We start from the raw sequence: 19010 nt of genomic DNA, 5'->3' as shown, positions 1-19010 counted from the left end.
GGACTAGTATGTGTGTTTGTATTTTCTGATATTGTTTCACAAAGTTCAAAATGGACTTGTGTGGGTTCACATATCGCTTAAGGACAGCGTTGTACCCCTCGCTGCATTGAGTTGACTGCGAGAAAGGGAAGAATTGGTGCTTGAAGTAACAGGGTACCCACGTTTCTCTGTATTTGTATAGATTCTCGAAGTGGGAGTCAGTCATAGCCTCATACTTCATCATCATCTCACACCACCCTGCCTCAAATTCCTGTAGCGTCAAGCTAAAGTCAACACAGTTGTTGAAATCTTTTGACAAGCCAGGGTTTCGCCCCAATAGTGCTCCAAGCTTCTCTTGTGCTTTTTTCATAATATGCCAGCGATAACAGCGGTGCGCACTTGTAGGGAAGATCTTTTTAATTGACTGTACCATTGCGATGTCTTGGTCGGTTATGATGTTGGTGGGTGCTACATTATGCATTGCCTCAAGGAAGGTCTAGAATAGCCAATCAAAGCTTGTCGCCAACTCTTGCCCAGTAAAACCACAGCCCAACATGAATGACTGCCCATGCCTGTTAATCCCAATGAATGGTGCAAAGGGCATGTTGTACATGTTAATCATATACGTTGTGTCAAAGGAGACACAATCATGATAAGATTCCACATAGGCCTTCCTTGCTGCACCATCGACCCCGAAAATATTCTCAACCCTGTCCTCCTCATCATATTTTATCTTATAAAAAAAATCTGGATCTTCTCTCTACTGATCTTTAAAGTAAGCAATTGTCTCTATCATATCCCCTTCTTTTGTATCATCCTTGTTCAAGACTGTCTTGAGGTTTGTAATGTGCTTAGTGTTATAAGGTACAATGAGCTCTGACCCATAGAAATCTGACATGATGTGCATCATAGGACCTGTTGACATGAAGTCATAATGCTGGTCAATCCCCTTTTCACACAAGAACAGTATCAAAAATACTTTCTTTTTTTTGGCAAGGCAACTCAAATGCAAAGGTCAGGCAATTCATGAAGCTATACAAGCAACTACGATAATACGCGTCAGGCAACACATGAGCAAAATACACAAAACAAACCAGGGGGTAATCTACTTTTTTCCTATGCATTAGTGAGCAACAAAAATTTCAATCATAAGCAAGTTGAGCTCATCCAGAAACAAGTACTATCGTACATTTTACCTATAAAGAGACTAATCATAGGCAAGTTTACAGTCAACACCAAATTTGTTTTACAGATAAAAAAATAGGCAAGTAGGAACTTTACATTGAGAAAAAAACATGTAAACATTAGGCAAATCCAGCATCGAGAAACAAATCAGGCATTATCTCTGTTGTACTAGGCAAGTAGGAAATTTAATGGCATTATCAAGCAATTAAGGCATATGTTTGAAGCAAATCATTCACATGTTTCAAGCAAACCAAGTAGTTACTGACGGGGCAAGAAACACACAATCAATAGGCATGTTCAGGTTCTTAAAGTTAGCAGGTAGGGGGGAGGGGTGTGGTTTAAAACCTATAGTCAAATTACAATTATGAAGATGAGTAAGGAAGGCCCTTTCTTCTGGTGGGATCCCTTGGTGTGATCGCAAATACTTAGTCAAACATGGCTTGTCAACCAACAGATGGTTGTGCTCGCCAACAAAGTAAATCACCTCCCATCCGCCATCTATTAGCTTCACAACCATCTTAGCTTTGCAACCAGTTTGCACAATTTTATCTCTTTTTTGTTTCTTGCTCCTGTTTTTGGCTTTACTATCATCATCAAGAAAGACAATAACCTCATCTTCATCATCATCTTTTGATTGCTCAACAATGTCATTTTGCACAGGAATCTTTTCCGTCCCTCCGTCATCGACATCAGGCTTTCGAAACTTGTTGCAAACAAACTGTTGTTTTATCAACTCCCCTGTTCTCATATCCTTCCTTGAAGTATTCATTTTGATTAAAAAAACCATCTACAAGGAATATGCATTGTAGTGCTCCTTGGCATCTTCAAAAGTGTCAAATCTCATGCCCACATAAGGCTCCTTGGGCTGTGACTAGCTTCATCGTCATTTTCAGCACCCAAACCATTTCCAATAGTCCCACCAGTATCACCTGCAGCACCTGTGCCATCAAGGGTATGAGCATCACTCTCAACTGCTACTGCTTCAGGTACTTGTGTACTTCCTGGAGCCCGTACCCCACAACTTGACTGCCCATCTATCTCGATTGCTTCTTCAGCAACAACATTGACCTTTTCCTTGTTTGGGGGATTAGGAGATTCCGCCACAAATTCTGCATTTCGAGCAGCATGTTGTGTATAGTACATAGGATCACCATTATTGTCACCTAGTTTCTCATTCAGGTCAATCATTGTCAATCTGTTTACTTTTTTCAACATGAAAAAAGGTAAAGAAAGTTAGCAAAATGATGCAAGCAAGTAGCATTGTAAATACAGGCAAGCCAATAACACAGCCACCCAAGCACACCTCAAACATGTTAATCATCTTCAACTTGTGCATTTTTTCAACCAGAAAATTTTAAAATGAAGTTAGCTTTGTTGAGGCAAGTTAGTACTACACTAGACACACACAAGCAAGTAACACAGCAACCCAAGCACACCAGATTCACAAGATAGCATCCATTTTTGTTTATAAGGAAACAATTGAACATAACTAGGCAATTCAAAGTACACTATCAGGCAATCCAAACCACATAACCAGGCAAGTCAAACTATATATGTCAGGCAAGATATTCATGAAATTCATGGTTTTTTTGTACTAATGAAACATTTTTGTACATTCATGAAATCCATGGGCTTGTTTTTTGTGTATCATAATATATTTTCTTATTTGTTTTTCTTAAACACATGCAACATTAATTTGGTGAACAAGCCTGCTACCATGGAAGTGCTACTTTGAAGTTTCTTCGGAACATTCCAAAATCAGAGAGAATAGAGCATGTTTTTTGTTAGAAAAACTTAAGTTAGAAGTTATGGACATCATTGCCCTTTATATTCAGTACCTATGTTTTCACCTTTCTTGTACTAGCAGCAAGCTTGTGTGGTTTTGACTATGTTTAGTGTGGTTTGCATTTTGCACATTTGGTTGAAGTAACGATTTGCAGCTGAGATAGTTGTTGGTACAGGACTTTTCTTGTCTTCTCTTTCTTGCAGGTTGAAATACCAATAAACAGTTTCTTGGCAACTTACCAAAAAAATTTTGGATCATGTTGAAGGATATCATATAATCAAGGTAAATTATACTGCATTTACTTATATTCTTCTCATTTTTTTCACTGCATTTACTACTATGAGGAATGTTTTTCTAGCTTCTTCAGGAGTTGCTTGGACATTATTATGATTTTACTTAACCTTATAATGCAAGTTGCTCCAATCAGCCATTGTTTTGCTCCACATATAGCACTTTTTCCATAGTTAGCTCACTGTTCATAGTCTTATAAGGTACAAAAAGGTTCATGTTTTGCCATGTCATAAGTTACCAAAGTTGTGCGTATATCTTTTTTCTTAGTTGCTTCATGATAGAACTGTTTTTGCTCAAACAAAATGTGTAATTTGCCTAGAACATTTTAATAAGCAATTAACAGAACTGTAACACATTTTTGTAAATAAAGCATGATAGCACTGTTTTCATCCTCTTATAAGCACTGTTTTTGATCAGTCATAATTGTTGCTTAAGGTATCAGCACTTGCTTACAATGTGTTCATATGCAACAAAATTGTAAACAAGATATGATAATTGCCAAGACCATTATAAGCAAAAACAATCATGGAACAAGAACCTTAAAAACACCAGGACTATCACTTAGGGCTTGATTTCTCCTCCAAGTAGTAGTAGATTAGTAAAATCCATCACATTAGTTGCTTACCATGGTGTTGATATGAAACATATGCCTAAAACTTGCCTAACATTGTTTATCTCTGAACAAGTCCCTTATTACAATTCACTTTTTTCTTGCTTAATCTCAACATGTAAGTTTGCCTAATCATAACAACATCAGACTACTAGATTTGCCCAAAACAGAGGGCTGAAACTTGCCTAAACATCAGACTTAACATGCTTAACATCACAGTCCTTACACAATTTTTTGCAAAAGTGCAGCCTTGTACAAATCATGGGGAAAGAGGAGGAGAAGATGTTGTTCTTCAGTAAAACAGGTGATAGGGATGAAAGGAACTACAAATCTTGGGGAAAGTGAGGTAAATCTGACCTTTTTCCTCTCATTTTCCTCTGTTTTTAGCCTTTCCTAGACAATCCGATGTAGCCTACAGAGGAAACCCTAATGCAGCCGCCATTGCAGGGTTGTGAAGGTTTTCTGGATCTGGGAGCGACGAGGGGATGGGGCATGCTGTCTTTTCTGGCTTGGGAGAGAAGAAGATGGGGCTGGGCAGTTAGGTGAGGAGAAAAGAAGAGCCCCAGGGGTGGGGGGCGGACGAGGGGAGGGGAGGACCAGGTGAGATTGACCGCTCATTGGTTGGACGCGGGAATTTGGAGGGGGGTCCAGGTACTTTCCTATCCTGGACAGGGGGGACAGAAATTTACCATATTGGGACAGGCCGCCACGAAACGCTAGGGAGCAGCCGACTGCTCCCTAGACGCGTCCTTCATTAAGAAGAAAATAGTTGATCGATTAATTAAGGAAAACCGAGCGAAGACCAATTACCCAGCTAATTATGAAAAACCGAGTGAAAACCCGCACGACCGCTGAGCGACACACATGAGATATCCCGCACACGCCACTTCAAGGGCCTAATTGAGACAACAAGCAAGCGTCATCGTCATCACTTCTTCCCTAGAGGCGTCATCTCCATCCCTAAACCTTGAGCAAACGACTCTGGCTTCGCGAATGCGATCGTCGACGCAACCAACACTATAGAGGTCGTGTGGAGCGATAAGAAGATTCATGCCAAAATCTCAGTCACCTGCGACCAAACAACGCAACTCCTACTCTGGCGAAGAACTAAACACGGATGGTGCTGCAGAAGATCACTGAACGAACCACCTGCTGCACGTCATCGTACGCCATCGGTCTAAGGGGTCTCTTGGCTAACACCAAACTCCTAGTTTGTTTTTCTTTGGCAAAAAGGTCTGGATCTCCTATAAAAGTTCATAAAAATGTAAAGCTTTTAAATCTAATAAAAATTACATCGAAATTCCTGAACCAACGAATGGCCATTATCATCGTCAGAATGAGCCGCCGACGTGCCACTATCGCCTCTTCTGTACCGAAATCGGTCTGACCTTTTGTCGACGAAGTCAAAAAGTCTTCGTGCACATGCCCCTAAGAACCAACATCCTGAAGCTGCACGTGTTGCCATTTGACCCTTAGATCGATCTGAAGCGCCTCACACCATATATCGTCATTGCAAACACAAGGCGAGAACCCTAACCTCGTCGTCCGAAGAAGATGACAGGAATCTACGACGAAGCATCGTCGATTCCACCCCAATAGCCAAACTCGAGGAGGATCGAATCCTCGAAGACAAGCTCAAAGAATAAACATGGTCAACATTGTCTCTTCAAAAAAAAGCTAATATAAACTACTCCCTCTGTGCCAAAATATAAGAATGTTTTTAACACTACACTAGTGTCAACGTTCTTATATTATGGGATGGAGGGAGTACTAGCCAGAGCGACGCCACCATGATTCCCCGCTTCATCAACGACTGCTGGAGCGTCGGGCAAAGGAAAGAAGAATCTACAAGTTAACTGACGAAGTACGAAGGAATCTTGCCGCCGTCGCCGCCTCTTTCGTGTGAGTGGAGGAAAGAAAAACGAATTATATGTCAATTTTTTGACGGTGCTACGACGGACTTACGCCGGCCTGGACCATTATACTAAAAAGACCAATGTACTCCCTCTGTAAATCTCTACTACTTAATAAGAACCCAAGGTTCCCGTTACACTTTTCTTCCCAGCACCTTTTCGTCCAACCTTCCCCTATAATAATCAATCATTTTAATTTACTTGCCTTCTGAACTAATCCCACTTTAATTTACTTAGCAAACTTCTCATCAAAATAAAGGTAAATCATGGGTAGACCTGATGAACATTTATTTACAGAATCGGATCTCTACTACTTAAAAAGAACGTAAGGTTCCCGTTTCACCTTTTTTTTTCCGACCACCTCTTCGTCCAACCTTCCCCGTATAATAATCAATCACTTTAATTTACTTGCCTTCTGAACTAATTCCATTTTAATTTACTTAGCAAACTTCTCATCAAAATATAAGGTAAATCATGGGCGGATCTGATGAACATTTATTTACACAATCGCATACTATGGACAGGTAAATCACTTCTAGTCGAAATATAAGAAAATTCATAAACAACACTTAACGAACAATTATTTACACAATCGCATATTATGGTCAGGTAAATCACAAAGCTAACAATACTAGAACATTTATATCCCGTTGCAATGCACGGGAATTATCTAGTTAATATAAAGTCGTCTAGATCACTAATTTAGTGATCTAAACGACCTTACATTAGTTTTTAGAGGGAGTACAGTTTTTTTAACCAAGAGGTGTTGGAGGTAAAGGGGGGAAATGGGTATCGAGGAAACTACCTGCCCGATTTGTACTTGAAAAATAAAAGGCGCTGATTGCAAGCTGGTGAGGCTCACACCGCGTACTGATGAGACTCTCGGCGAGTCTTGCCTGGAAGTTGGAACTCCGGAAGCAGCCAGCGGTTGTTGGGCTCTGCTTGCTCGCATCGCATCTTTCGTTGTCCAGGTCGGCAGCAACGTGGCGCGCTCGGGTGATCCAGCCTTTTCCTTCGATCCATTGTCCCCCTCGCACATATTCTTCCGAGCAAACACCTCATCTCAAGCCAAAAGTGGTCATCAAAATTTACTAGCACGCTTTTAGCCGCCACTTGCAAGACGTCCAGCAAAGGCAGTTCCCTAAAAAACGGGAGCATTCTTTAGTTGGGCCGGTGCATCATCCTTTTCCGTTTCGTCTCCAACGAAACAGCTGGCCAGGGCGAAAGCTGGCCATGAACCGTACTTGCAAGAACCAAACAGGAGAGAAAGTAAACGAAGGGGAATAAATAGTGCCGGTAGCCCACCCACGTGAAGGCCCCGGAGTCCGTGCTGGGTCTCCGTGAAAAAATGCGGTAGTAAACTCGGCTGTCAGCTCGCGTCACCCGTGGCGTGTCGCTCTCCCGCCGTGGCCGGCCATGCGTGCTCGTAGACTCGTGCAGACCCGGTGTACGTGCGGCGGTGCTCTCGTCAGACGGAGGGAGCTGCGGTGCGGCGCGGAGTGTGGATAGGGACGAACACGTCACGGGCACCGCTGGGTCGGATAACGATGCGGGGCGCCAGCCCGTGAGTCAAAATATGAAGTGGCGGCTTGATGCTTTCGCCTCTTCATGGACGGATGGCAATGGCATCTCTTCCGTGCAGGTTTCAATTCGTGTTTTCTTTAATTATAATCACGCGAGGATAACTAATCTTTTCGGCCTCCACATCTCACATCATGACGTGACACGACCAAGCTGTTTACAACACGCACAGAGCATCGGCGCTGGAATCGTTCACAAAGCTGCAACAGATGCTACTCTGTGTGTTTTATTTTAAAGGTGCTACTCTGTGAGGGCAGCTCTGACGCGGATGACCAATTCGCTCGCCGCTCGCAAATGCTCACACCAGATAATTCGATTTTTTTTAATTTCAATTCAACCGCAGTCTTGTTTAGAACGGCCCGGATGTTCGAAATCTCGCAAACTGGCACCAAATGAAGGAAGGCCCCTGTGGCGGTGTCTAGCCCGGCTCGGCGGTGCCAGGGGCCGTGTCGATTCGCAGGAATCCCGGCCCATCTAGCCCAGGCCCAGTGGAGCGGGTATATAGGTGGCTCTGGTTGCGCAAAGGAACCCTAGATCCGTCGTTAGGGTTTCCAGCCACCAATTCAGAGGTGCGAGGCTTCGGCCGCTCCGCTCGCTCCCTCCTCCCCACTCACCCCCCGCCGCCCCTCGTGCGTTCCTTCGCCGAGGCGGTGGTGATGGGCTCCAAGGCCGATCCGAGGGCGGACAAGCGCCCCCTGCCGCCCCTCGACCCCGCGGCGGAGGGCAGCCGCGAGCGCGAGTTTCGTGCACAGGCCAAGGCACAAGGCACGACGCGGGACGGCGAGGCTGGTGGCTGGGGGCCGCCGCCGCCGTGGTGGTTGAAGGAGCAGGAGCGCAAGAAGAGGAAGGAGGAGGAGTACAAGAAGAAAGGGCTCGAGCTCAAGCGTATAGAAGAGATGCCGCAGTTCCAGCGTGACCGGATCGGCGACCCCTACGCCGCGAAGAAGAAGAAGAAGCTCAAGCCGGTGGGGGCGTCGGGATCCAAGCTGTCGCCCTCGCTGCCTGCGGGTTCCTCCAAGGGCACGACGGCCGAGCCCATTCCGGTCGAGGAAGCGGACGATAGGGAGTGCTTCAAGTGCGGACGAGCAGGGCACTTCCAGAGCACCTGCACTTTCAAGCCGCTCTGCATCCTCTGCTCCCAGGAGGGCCACGTCTCGGCCAACTGCCCCTCCTGTGGCAAGCCTCTCCTGCTCCAGACCATGGGGTATGCCATCCCTGGCGTTTTTTTTTCTGCCTTCAGTTCCCGTAAGAGGACGAGGCTGACCAGTAGAGCGGGTTCGGGGTCAATGCTGCTATCCTCTCTGCAGCCTCGGGCCTGCTTTCGAAGGAGATTCTGGAGGTGGAGCTGCCTCACCTTTTTGAGGGCGCATGGGACTGGCAGGTGGCCCAGATCGATTGTCGGTGTCAAAACCGGCGGATCTCGGGTAGGGGGTCCCGATCTGTGCGTCTTAGGCTGATGGTAACAGGAAACAAGGGACACAATGTTTACCCAGGTTCGGGCCCTCTCGATGGAGGTAAAACCCTACTTCCTGCTTGATTAATATTGAAGATATATGTAGTACAAGAGTAGATCTACCACGAGATCGTAGAGGCTAAACCCTAAGAGCTAGCCTATGATGGTATGATTGTAATTGTGATCGGCCTTCTAAGAACCATCCTCTCCGGTTTATATAGACACCGGAGAGCTAGGGTTTACATGGAGTCGGTTACAAGGAAGGAAACATAATATCCGGATCGCCAAGCTTGTCTTCCATGCAAAGGAGAGTCCCATCCGGACACGAGCCGAAGTCTTGAGTCTTTGTATCTTGACGCTTCTATAGTCCGGACGATGTATACAGTCCGGCTGTCCGGATACCCCCTTATCCAGGACTCCCTCAGTAGCCCATGAACCAGGCTTCAATGACGATGAGTCCGGCGCGCAGTCTTGTCTTCGGCATTGCAAGGCGGGTTCCTCCTCCGAATACTCCAAGGTTATTATCGAACACGTAGGCCGTGTCCGGATCTGCAAAACGATCTTCACATACCACCGTAGAGAGAATTATACTTCAGCTGACAATTTTTCAGACGACGTGATATGCCCTTTCGGTCGGATCGAACTGTTTTTCCACTACCAGCCACAACGTATACTGCGAGGCGGTTTCCTTAGCACATCTTGTCGAAGCGAAGATCGTGTCCCCTTATCACGGGATTCTCATCAATACGGGTATGGGTAATCCAACCGTACCGCTAATCGCGGCGAGTGGGAGACGAGCGGGTTCCACTAGGCAAGTGGGGAGGCGCAAAAAAGCTCTTACCTTCTCTTATAAAGAGATAGGGCATCTTCCTCTTTTACCCACGCCTTCTCCTTCCGCTAACTCATTCCCCTCTGCTCGAGCCCCAATGCCCAAGTGCTCTTCTTCTCCATCGAAGAGAGATTTTTCTAAGCTGTCCAGATCCGGAGCAGGAGGAAAATGGATGGCCTCCACCGTCTGGGAGAAGGATATCAAGAGGCTCCGAGAAGACGGGTATCTGGCCAAGAAGATTGGCCACCGTCTCCCACCGGCGGGACAGGTTGTCCCTACTCCGGAGCCCCACGAGAGAGTCGCGTTCCTTCCCCATTTTGTCCGTGGGCTCGGGTTTCCCCTCCACCCATTTGTTCGAGGAGTCATGTATTACTATGGGATTGACTTTCACGATCTTTTCCCCAACTCTTTTCTCAATATCTCAACGTTCATCGTCGTGTGCGAGGCCTTCCTCCGGATTCCGCCTCACTTCGGCCTGTGGCTGAAGATTTTCAATGTGAAGCCCAAGGTGGTGAGTGGCAAACACGCCGAGTGCGGCGGCGCCATGGTGAGCAAGATGCCCAAGGTTGTTTGGCCGAAGGGCGCTTTTAACGACTCCGTCAAGGAGTGCCAGCAGTAGTGGTTTTTATATCACCGAACCACGCGGCGAAAAATGGGCAGTAGCTCCTGAGTTCAGATCCGGAGCTCCACTGCGGCTTACGTCCTAGCCCAAGAAGGGCCCGAACTGGTGCTCGTCTGATGAGCTGTCGCTGCTCCAGACCCGTGTTCGGAGTATGGTCGACAAGGACGTCAAGCTTGTTGACGTGGTCCAGGTGATGCTAGTTCGCCTGGTTCTCCCTTGCCAGCGTCGAGCCTGTACTTTATGAGAATTCGACCCAACCGAGCACCAAACCCTCCAGGAGCTCGATGATTCCTCCCACGAGGATATGTGGAAGGTGCTCTTTAGGTCCAGCAAATCATGGCCGGACTCTTCTGAGGACCGAGGGTATCAATTATCCCATTCTGCAAGCCCGATAAGTTATAGCCACGCCCTGCCCCTCCAGGCTTCAGCTGGCATATCATGAGGGGGGCATTTTAATCGTGCTTCATTGTGGCTTTAGGGATGGATAAAAAAGGTGGAGCGGATACAATGTCCGGCCCCACTGCCGGAGGAACCGGCCGGACCTCTTCTGACGAAGATGCTGGTCCCTGTGCCTTACAAGGTGACAAAGAAGGAGGCCTCCAAGAAGGTCAAGAAGACCCGGAGTGGCCTCCGTTGCCGTGGGGCTTCGGATGCCAAATCCGAAGGCTCCAGCGACGCTCCTTCTTTCGAAGACGAAGAGGAGGAAGCAGAGGAGGACGAGCCTTGCTCTATAGGCGGGAAGAAGCGTGCGGCTTCCCCCTCCCTGGGGGCCGAATCGCCCAAGAGGGGGCGAGGTTCCCCTCCAGAGGCATCCATCCCGGCTGCCGATAACAGCCCGGAGTGGGATCCCGAGGCTCAGCCCCTGGGAAAACCGTAAGTGACCGACATCCGAATACACCTATGTATCCAGGGTCGTCTGGGCATAGTAAATTTAATTGTCGCCACATCTCGTGTAGCCCGGCAAGGTCTCCTGCCGGACAATCCTCATCGGAGGATTCATTGAGCTCAGATGCCGTGGCGAGCGAGACGCCTCCGAAGGCTCCTTTTCCGCAGTCCAGGCGCGACACCGAGGTGTCATCTGAGAGAGACTTAGAGCCGGATAAGGTCCTGGAGGCCTCTAAGGCTCCAGGATCGGGCGAGCGGCCATCCTCCATGGAGGGAGGTTTACCTACTCCGCCGGCAACCTCAGTCTACGCCGAGCTGCCGGGCGGTCTGTTGACAGCATTAAAGAACGCGTCCGTCGTCGATGAACATCAGACCCTTATGGGTGCGGTGGTTGGAAAGATTCAGGCTGCCGAAAGCGGGCTGAATGAGTCCTGTCTTGGCCTTATAAAGGCTTTTGAGATATGGTTTCTAAGGAACGTTTGAAGAATTATCATGATATGAGGAGTAGCCCCTGATACACTGTCGGGCGAAAGTAAGCTGGGCAGGGGATCAAACCCTCTATTGTAATGGGAACCTTTATTTAATGATGTATACCCATTTGTTTGAAAACATGCTTCTGCGGAGAGGATGGCCGCTCATGATGCGGAAGTGTCCGAACTGAAGCAGAGCCTGGAATGGGCCGAAGAAGAACTTGGCCGTGTGAAGAAGCAATTGGAGGAGAAGCAAGGTATGTTTGAACATTGTCTTGCATTGGGTACAAATGAATAAGTGTGCCTATTGAAAAGCGTTTATGTTATACGCCCTAGGAGCGAGTGCTGAATATGAGGCGCTGAAGAAGGCAGCGGCTGATGCCCAAGAGAAGGCTGCCGCCGAACAGGTGCTACGTGAAAAACACGAGGCCAGGGTCGTCATAGCTGAGCGGGAGCTCCAGGATGCTATGACGAGAAGCGAGAGCTTGGAGTAGAGTCTAGTAGGGAAAGAATCCAAACTCGCCGAAGCTCTCAAAGCCGCGGAAGATGCTCGGGAAGAAGCCCGAGGTGCTGTACGGGACATTCAGGAGGCCCGAAAAGTTGCGGCTGGTAAGGCCTGTTGTATCTATGGCTATTATTACGTTATAGTGTGGAGAACTCTAAGCGGCAAGCTGAATTCTTGATTTTACAGGGGCGTTTGCGGATCTACCTCACAACATATCAGATGCTGCCCAATTTTACCGGACCGAGGAGGGGGAGTCTGCGGGGAGGAGCTTCTGGTCGCAGTATCTGGCGCCGAACTATTCGGTGCCTTTTATCGATCAGCTGAAGTAGCTGGTCGAACTGCACCAGGCGGCCGAACTAGCCATGAAGGACTTGGTCATCCGGCTATGGCCTGCAGAGCCAATTCCAAGCAGTTACTTCGGACTTGTGAAGCGGATAGTGGACGCCTGTCCTCGGCTTGATACTATCAAGCGATCAGTCTGTATAGAAGGTGCGCTAATGGCGCTTGCCCATGCAAAGGTGCATTGGGGGAAGCTTGATGCAGAGAAGCTGATAACTGAGGGGCCACTGGAGGGTAAGGAGCATCACAAGCCCAAACTGTATTATGAAGGTGTAATGAAGGGTGCCCGCCTGGTGGCGGACAAGTGCACCAAGGACGTTATATTTCCCTGAGGGCATTCTTGCCAATGTTTGTAATATGGAATAATGGCATTTTTATTATATGTTGCCTGTTTTGTTTGAACATAAGTTCTTCCTTTGCGGCTATTTATTGTATGTAAATTCTGAGAGTTGGCCAGTCGTCCGCTTCAGCCCCCACGTGAGAAGTACGGGGGTGTTTGGGGTATTTCTGAACACTCTTTATCCCCTGGTGTTTCTCACCACGAACCAGGCAATCGGACTACAGGGCTTTACTACTCTCACTTAGCCATAGGAATTCGAGTATGGTCGGTGCAGCCCCTAGTGTTCGGAAGACCGGACTAGGGGCTCTATTAGCACCTGATCGGAAGACCGATCCGTCGCAATCTGCATTTTATAGTGGCGTTATGCGGAATAAATCTTTAAGGATTTTGCAACCTCTCGAACAGCTGACCAGCTCTCGCCGCATCATGACAGTCGGTTTTCGGCTTTCTCTGCTGAGGTGCTCGTCCGGCAGAACCGGGACACAATCGCAGTAGTTCTCCCAGCGCTACCTTAGCCGACAGAACAGAATGTAAGGTACCAAAACATGGGAGCCGGGCAAACCCAACCAATGACCCAAGACATGATTCGGAGCTGATGCATATAGTGCTATAAGTTCGGGGTGCCGAGCGACCGAAAAGATGGTCGGACTTTATTGCCGTGCCGTGAAGCCCCTGGCACAGCCAGGTGTAGCACGAAGCATGGCTGCCGTTTTTATGGCAAAGAGGCGTCGATGATAAACGACGGCCGGTGCATATTTACTTAAGTCTACGCATTGTAGTAATATGATATGTCTATGCATATGAATGCGATTTATGATTATGGAAAAGAGATGGTTTTTTGGCGGAACCTGTGATGGCCGGACTTGGAGGGGGCTGTGAATGGATTGAAAGTGAATCCAAACTACCTTCTACCTGCATGGTCCTGTCCTTGTGTGTCCGGGCCGATTCCACGCCGCCAAACCTGTTCTGCATAAAGGTTAGTTTGTGAAGGTAAATGCACGGAGGCCGCCGAACGCCCTCCTGTGGTTGGTCTAAAGGTTCCTTATCGGATTCTGGTGACCTCATCCGCTATACCAGGAAGCAGCGTGGACTCCTTAGCTAGTGTCCGGATAGTTGGCTGTCATATCAAAATATTGACAGGCATGCACAACTTGCTGCTCTGGCAGCTGTATGATTTCCGCTTCTAAGGGAGGGGTTTGGCTCTGCATGTAGGCATGAGTATATCACCGGTGCTGGCCTGATGATTTACCACGTAGAATCTAGCCGACGTGGTTCATCCTATTAGCATACGGTGTGATATCGTATGGGGGAATGAGCCGATGGCACGGCCTTATTTGGTTATCTGAAAACAACCGTTAGAGCGGAGGGCCAATGAACCTAGCCTTTGTGCCTGACACCTTGTAGAAGGTGCTATTTGTACATTCATACCCACGGGGGCTTTATGTGTTAAGGAGCCCCATGGACTGTTAGGTCTGGGGGTATGCAATTGAATTGCTGTGGTTTGTATGGTAGGGGGCGATCGGCCGTACTGTTGTGCTCTGGGGGGGGGGGGCTTTTGACTAGACGCCTCCCCTCATTGTTTCCGGCACACGCCCGGTCGCTTTGCTTTGGAGATCCGACATTCTTTATTAGTATGTTTTGCCGTTCTTTTGGGAGTACCGTGAATTTCGCACGGCTGATCGAGTTTGTGGCTTGGGCCGAATAGGCTTGAGCTGTTCTTTGTCCGTTGACCGGACTGGGATTTGCTGGACTTGATACCAGCTTCCCTGATTTGCCGTTTATGACCGTTGCATCGGGGCTTGAGGCTGCTTCTTCGTGTATCTTTCTTGCCTTCTTGGACCGTGGTGGTGTGCGGACGTCGGGTTGTGTGCCTTTGGTTCTCCTTCTTAGGTTGAGGTAGCCAGTTGTGCCTCGTATGCCCTTTGCTAGGGCGGTCGAGTCTGTACTTTTCGGTGGACAGGATCTTGGTCCACCTATCCACTAGCAAATCCTGGTCGGCTTTAAGCTGCTCTTACTTCCTTTGCAGACTCTTTGCCGTGGCTATGAGTCGTCGCTTAAAGCGAACTTGTTCCACTGGGTCTTCAGGCACGCCGAATTCGTCATTGTCGAGGCTTACCTCGTCTTCGGAGGGGGGTGTATAGTTGTCCCTTTCCAAATATCCCACCATGGCTTGTCCGGCCTGCTTGAAGTTAGGCTGATCAGGACTGTATTCCTCTTCGGCATTATCCGGATCATCTCCGGGGCCGGTATTGATGTGGCGGGGTTTGGAGTGGCGCCGAAGACGCCGATGTTTTGCTTTTCCTCCCGAGGGGTTGTCCTCCACTGCCTCGTCGCCATTGGTTTCTTTCGGAGTGCCACCATGTATATATCGTTTGAAGAGGTGGCTGTCCACCGCCCTGTGAGCGGTGGCTCAAGTACGTCTCCGGCATCGTCATCCATACCATCGATGTCTTTGAAGTCGAAGTTGAGCATGTCGGTTAAATCATCGATCGTGGCGACAACGTGGGTGGTGGGTGGGCAGCGAATTCCTTCGTCGCCTGCTTCCCACTCAAGCCGGACATAGTTCGGCTCAGAGCCTCCTGACAGAGAGAGAGAGACTTTAATGACTTCAGCATGTCGCCAAAAGATGAGTGCTGAAAGATGTCCGCAGCGGTAAACTCCATTACCGGAGCCCAACCTGGCTCGAATGGCTCGAGAGTGTGCGGACCAGGACCAACACTCGGATATGAGTCCGGGGGCCCAGGGTTACAGGCCTCCACAGGGGTGAGACCTGTGTTCGGCTCCATCGCCGATGAGTGTGCGGCCTGCGGGGCGGGGTCTAGCCCTCTGTCCATAGCAGCGCAACCTGCCCTGGATTTAGATCCGGGGCTGCTGCGGGGATGATGTCCCGAGCATTGTCTGACGGCAGGTCTAGGCCATGCACATCGTGACTGTCCGGCGTTCCTGGCGCAGGCTCGAATCCGTCGAAGATCAAGTCTCCGTGAATATCTGCCGTGTAGTTCAAGTTTCCGAACCTGATCTGGTGGCCAGGGGCGTACCTGTCGATCTGCTCCAGGTGGCCAAGCGAATTGGCCCGCGGTGCGAAGCCGCCGAACACAAAGATCTGTCTGGGGAGAGAAGTCTCACCCTGGAGCGTGTTGTTGACGATTGAAGACGCCATCAAGCCTCGAAGCGATGACACAGAGGAACTCTCAATGAAAGCACCAATGTCGGTGTCAAAACCGGCGGATCTCGGGTAGGGGGTCCCGATCTGTGCGTCTTTGGCTGATGGTAACAGGAAGCAAGGGACACAATGTTTACCCAGGTTCGGGCCCTCTCGATGGAGGTAAAACCGTACTTCCTGCTTGATTAATATTGAAGATATGTGTAGTACAAGAGTAGATCTACCACGAGATCATAGAGGCTAAACCCTAAAAGCTAGCATATGATGGTATGATTGTAATTGTGATCGGCCTTCTAAGGACCATCCTCTTCAGTTTATATAGACACCGGAGAGCTAGGTTTTACATGGAGTCGGTTACAAGGAAGGAAACATAATATCCGGATCGCCAAGCTTGTCTTCCATGCAAAGGAGAGTCCCATCCGGACACGAACCGAAGTCTTGAGTCTTTGTATCTTGACGCTTCTATAGTCCGGACGATGTATACAGTCCAGCTGTCCGGATACCGCCTTATCCAGGACTCTCTCATCGATGTCGACCACTTCTCGGTGGTCTTCCCAGATCCAGCCATGTTGCGCATGGCAACTCACTGCGGCAAGCTGTTCCTCTCCATCAACAACCTCACAGTGCTCATTTGAGATGCTGTGGCCGACGCACCCAAAGGGGAGACCATCCCCGAGGTGTGGATTAAGCTGTGGGGCATCCCTCCCAAGCATCGCAGGGTGGATAGGCTGATGGCGGGGATGACCATGTTGGGCGGACTGCTGGTGGTGGATGAGCTCTCCTTAATTCTCTCAGGCCCGGTGCGGATGCTCTTTGCTTGCCGCAAGCCAGAGAAGATGCGCGGGTCGGTCTAGATCTGGTTCAATGGGGAGGGCTTCCTCATCAAGCTGGAGCCAGAGCTTGACCCTCCCTGTTGCTCCACGCCGGCTCTGCCCCCTCCCCTACCCCCGCCTTCCAAGGACAAGGACTCGGACCATGGCGACAAGGACATGACCCAAGACAATGGGTACGACAAGGACAACAAGGCGAGCATGGACGCCGACTCCATCGGCACAACGGCGTGGGAGAAGCTCGATCTCCGTGGCAAGGGCTCTTCGGCGGCGCACACCCGTCATGCCCTCGCCCCGGCTTCGGCGACAACGATGGAAGTGGAGGTGGTGAATCAGTATGGCTCCAACTTGGGGATGGCGACCCCTCCTCGGTGGCCATGCTTGACAAGGGAATGACGGCATCATGCGAGACGGGCATGCCTGCGGGTGAGCGCACGCTGATGGTGCTGTCTGCCAGCTCCCTCCTCCCCTCCCCGACCGAGTCGCCGGCCTCGAGAGGGAACGGTGGCAGCAAGAGCGGCTCCGTGCGGCAAGCCAAGAAGCTGGCAGGGCGCAAAGTCATCGTAGATGGTATCAGGCACATGGAGACGCTTGGCGCGCCGCCTACTCCCCGCCAGCTAGTGATGGCCCTTGTCTCCCCCCTCGCGCAGCCCATCGGCGGTGTTCTGCTCTAGGAGGCGTCCAAGGCGGCGCTGATCCCGCAGACCAAGAGATCCAAGGTGGTGGCTGCGGCTCCGGTGCGATCCAGCTCGCGCTCTAGGGGCGCCAAGGCGAATCTGCCGGCGCTGCAGAGGGCGTAACTCATCCAGGCCCAGAAAAACCTCGAGCACACAGGTAACCTGACCCCTCACTTTTTGGTTCTGCACGCGTTCTCCGATGATCATCTTAGTGAGGTGTTAGAAGAGAGTGGGGTGCATGCGTCGTGTATTGGGGGTTCGCGCGAGTTGATCCCTCTGTTGCGCGCGAAGGAACTGGCGTAGGCTGCGCTCACAGCTGCGGCTGCGACACGCGCGGACCAGTAGGTGCAGGAGGCCGGGGCCCTCCTGGTACCAGCAGTTCAGCCCGAGGAGGGGGCGTTGGCAACAAGGGTTTCCCCCCTCCCTCGCCTTGCAGGGCCAAGGTGAGGCGTGTGGCCAAAGCGGTGTCTTCGAGAGGCATTCGCCTTCGCAACCGAATCATTTAGATGCGGGCTATATTTTGGAATATCCGTGGTTTCGGCCACGTGGGGCGTCGAACCCAACTTAAGGAGTACATGAGGAAGGAGGGTATCGACATTGTTGGCTTGCAGGAGACCATTAAGGTAGATTTTCGTCACCATGAGCTGCTTGCCATCGACCCTCTGGAGAGGTTTTCCTAGAACCATCTTATGGCGACAGGGCACTCTGGGGGCATGGTCCTTGGCTTCGACCAAGCTGTCTATGAGGTGCTAGCATGAGATGCAGGCACCTTTTTTCTTGGTGGGCACATTTGCCACCGTCAGTCTCAGAGGGAGCTGGTGGTGATACAGGTCTATGGACCAGCTGATCACTCGAGATCGGCTGAATTCTTGGGCGAGGTGCAAACAAAGGTGCTCTCAGTGAGCTCTTGTTTATCCCCCTAGTAGTTGGAGGGGATTTCAACCTGATCCGCTCGGGTGCGGACAAGAACAACTGCAACATTAACTGTTCAAGGGTGACCATGTTTAATAACGCGATTGCCACCATGGCTCTTCGCGAGGTAGCACGGTCTGGGGCTCGCTACACATGGACAAACAAGCAGCTCTCCCCGGTGCGATCAGTGCTAGATATGGTGTTTATCTCGCCTGACTGGGAGCTGGTCTACCCCTTATGCCCACTTGTCATGGAGACTAGGATTGGGTTGGACCACTTCCCGCTTATCCTTACCTCAGGGGAGGACAGGATTCGTCGAAGCCCTTGATTTTTCTTCGAAACGGATTGGTTCGAAAACCCAGACTTTGGTTCCGTCTTCAAGGCAAAGTGGAACTTCTGCGTTAGCCAGGTGGGTAACCAACGAGGCCTGATGGAGTTCTGGATTGCGGTAGGGAGCCATCTTCGGGATCGTCTCAAGGGTTGGGGGGCCAACTTGGGATGCCAGAATAGGATGCTCAAGGAGAGTATCCTCTCCGAGATCGCGAATCTTGACCAACAGGCGGACGCGAGGCCTTTCTCAGAACCAAAATGGGCTCATCGGTACGAGTTGGAAGACTAGGTGCAGTCCCTGCTCCGTGCG

This window comes from Triticum dicoccoides, chromosome 2B, assembly GCF_002162155.2.
Source record: "Triticum dicoccoides isolate Atlit2015 ecotype Zavitan chromosome 2B, WEW_v2.0, whole genome shotgun sequence".
In the NCBI taxonomy this organism is placed as follows: Eukaryota; Viridiplantae; Streptophyta; class Magnoliopsida; order Poales; family Poaceae; genus Triticum; species Triticum dicoccoides.
The sequence above is the reverse complement of the archived record's forward strand: the minus strand, read 5'-3'. Positions refer to the sequence as shown.